Here is a 2,643-nt window from a genome sequence, read left to right as displayed (position 1 = left end):
ATCCGTTTAAAACCATCGTCGTGATTACTTATTTTTCCGCTCATCGCATCAATGAATTTGTCGATTTTAGAAGATAAAGTGCTAATCGAATCTCTGGATTGATTTTGATAATTAGTAGTACGATTTTGATTAGCATTAGCATTATTATTATCTCTCCAGTTAAAGTTAGGATGATTTCTCCATCCAGGATTATATGTATTGGAATAAGGGTTATTATTTTGGTTTTGCCCTTGGACAAAATTTACCTGTTCAATTTCACTCATACCTTCGTAATCCACATCTGTTTGGATTGGTTGACCATTAGGATCACACGGTGCCATAAACCTATCAATTTTGTGCGATAAGGCAGAAAATTGGGCTTGCAACATCGCTACTGGATCAAGATTCACTATACCTTTAACTGATGATGTTGTTGAGGATGATGGTTTCGCTAATGGTACGTGTCCACGTTCCGCGGGCCACATACTGCTGTTGATTGCCATTTCCTCTAAAAGTTCTCTTGCTTGGGCAGATGTTTTCTTCATGAATAACCCTCCAGACATAGCGTCCAATGAACCTCTTGTTGTAGGATTTAGTCCATTATAAAATGTTTGCATTAAGAGTTCAGCGGGCAATTGGTGGTGTGGGCATAAACGTTGAAGTTCTTTAAAACGTTCCCAAGCCTCATAAAGAGTTTCACTATCATTTTGAGAAAAAGATGTTAACTCTTTAATGACTCTTGCGGTTTTTGCTAAAGGGAAGAATTTTGATAAAAATGCTTGGGCTAATTGTTCCCAAGTCTCAATTGATGCGGCTGGCATAGAAGTTAACCATTCTTTGGCTCGATCCTTCAAGGTAAAAGGAAAAAGGCGAAGTTTGATTGCTTCTGCGGTTACATCAGTAATTTTAAAAGTGTCACAAATTTCTAAGAAATTTGTCAAATGGGTATTAGGATTTTCGTTAGGTAACCCGTAAAACGTTACATTATTTTGCAACATATTAAGCAACGCAGGCTTAATTTCAAAATGATGTGCATTAATTTGGGGTCTAACTATACTGTTGGTTACACCGGCCACTCCTGGCCTAGCGTAATCCATAAGTGTGGCCATAACTTCTGGCTCGGTAATTTTAGTTTTTATTGGGGTTTGGTTTTTCTTTTTCTTTTCTTTCTTGTTCTTTTTAAGAGTTCTTTCAATTTCTGGGTCAATAGGATCTGGTGACGTGCCCGAACTTCGAGAACTGCGCATGAACTTGAAATTTCGCACGAACCGAAACTACCTGCAAAACAGAATTTGAAAAATAAATATGTTAGTAATTGAAAATAATTAAAAATATAAAAGTTTGAATAAGTATGAATAAACCTAGATTCGTAATAAAACACGAAAAATTTAAAATTTTGTCAAAAATTTTGGCATTCCCCGGCAACGGCGCCAAAAACTTGTTGAGCGATTTCCGCAAGTGCACGGTATACGCTTGTAGTAATAAAAGATATCGATCCCACAGGGAACGTTTTTTGAACAAAACTTATTTATAATCGGTTAAATTTACTTTAAAGGTTTATAATATGGAAAATCGTTTAATCGGTTTTGGTTTTGAAATTGCTAGAATAAGAATTAGATTAGAATATGAAGATGTTAGAAAATATCTAATTTAAGATTGAATTTGCAAAACAGGAACGTTTTAGTACTTTAGAAAAGTAAACAGGTATATTTGTTTGCATTAAGCAAAGAAACAACTTTAAACTTTGTACGAATTATAAAGATGAAATAAATTATGGAACCTCTAATTAATTGGCTTTGAACGCGACAAAACCCTTTCGGGATAGTTGCCCTTAATCAAATTAAAACTCTTTCGAGATGATAATTTGCCTAAGTGTTCAACAAAGTTTCCTTGTAAAGATTTGAATTAAATACGTTTTAATGAAAACACCAGCATCAATCCACTTCGGCTCATTTACCAAAGTGCTGCATAAGAATCTATCGAATAGAACGTACTTTATTAGATGAAATATAAATTGATACAAGTTTACAGAGAACATGGAGCATTGAATTCTTCGACGGCGTGCAAGTGAACGGGTTGTCAATCCTTTCCTTGGGTTTCGTTAGAGTTTGTCAGGCTCAGGGGCGAATCCTCTACTCAATCTTCTCGTTGAATCTTCGTAATAGAGACTGGGTCGGTCTACTACCAAAATGAAAACTAAACTGGAACAATGTCTAAACACTACTGAATTTGTTATTAATTTGTAAACAATGTGTGTACATCATATTGCTTTTTACAAAATCTAAATCTAACTTCTGAATCACTTGATTCGGAATTTCTGCATAAATTCTACACTAATTTCTTTCTTCTACACATATCACTATATCATTCTTCAACTCTCCATCAACTCTTTATTTATAGACATTGAAGAGTCTTGATTGAAGTGTTGTGTCCGTTGTGAAGGATCGTGTCCGCTGCGAAAGGACGTCTTTATCCACTCGAACGATCGCGTTTCGTTGAAAACGAAAGTATGTAACTAGGCTTCTGAAATCTCCTGCTCGTACAGAGAATTATTAAATTCTCTACCGAGAATGGGGGAGCATCAATTGTACTTCAGACGAAGGGAAAAAAGGCTGAAGGACGCGTGTCGCGACCGTTAAAAGGGGGGGCCGCGGTCGCGGCGCG

At 36.2% G+C, this 2,643-nt stretch overlaps 1 non-coding gene across 1 annotated transcript; it reads left to right on the top strand.

Moving 5' to 3' along the window:
* The first annotated feature begins 612 nt into the window (after positions 1 to 612).
* Positions 613 to 719, top strand: LOC136215933 (small nucleolar RNA R71). The gene has a single exon (XR_010682934.1). It is a non-coding gene; the product is annotated as a small nucleolar RNA R71 (small nucleolar RNA).
* Positions 720 to 2,643: the final 1,924 nt, after the last annotated feature.

Source organism: Euphorbia lathyris, chromosome 1 (genome assembly GCF_963576675.1).
Source record: "Euphorbia lathyris chromosome 1, ddEupLath1.1, whole genome shotgun sequence".
Taxonomy (NCBI): Eukaryota; Viridiplantae; Streptophyta; class Magnoliopsida; order Malpighiales; family Euphorbiaceae; genus Euphorbia; species Euphorbia lathyris.
The sequence above is the reverse complement of the archived record's forward strand: the minus strand, read 5'-3'. Positions and strand labels throughout refer to the sequence as shown.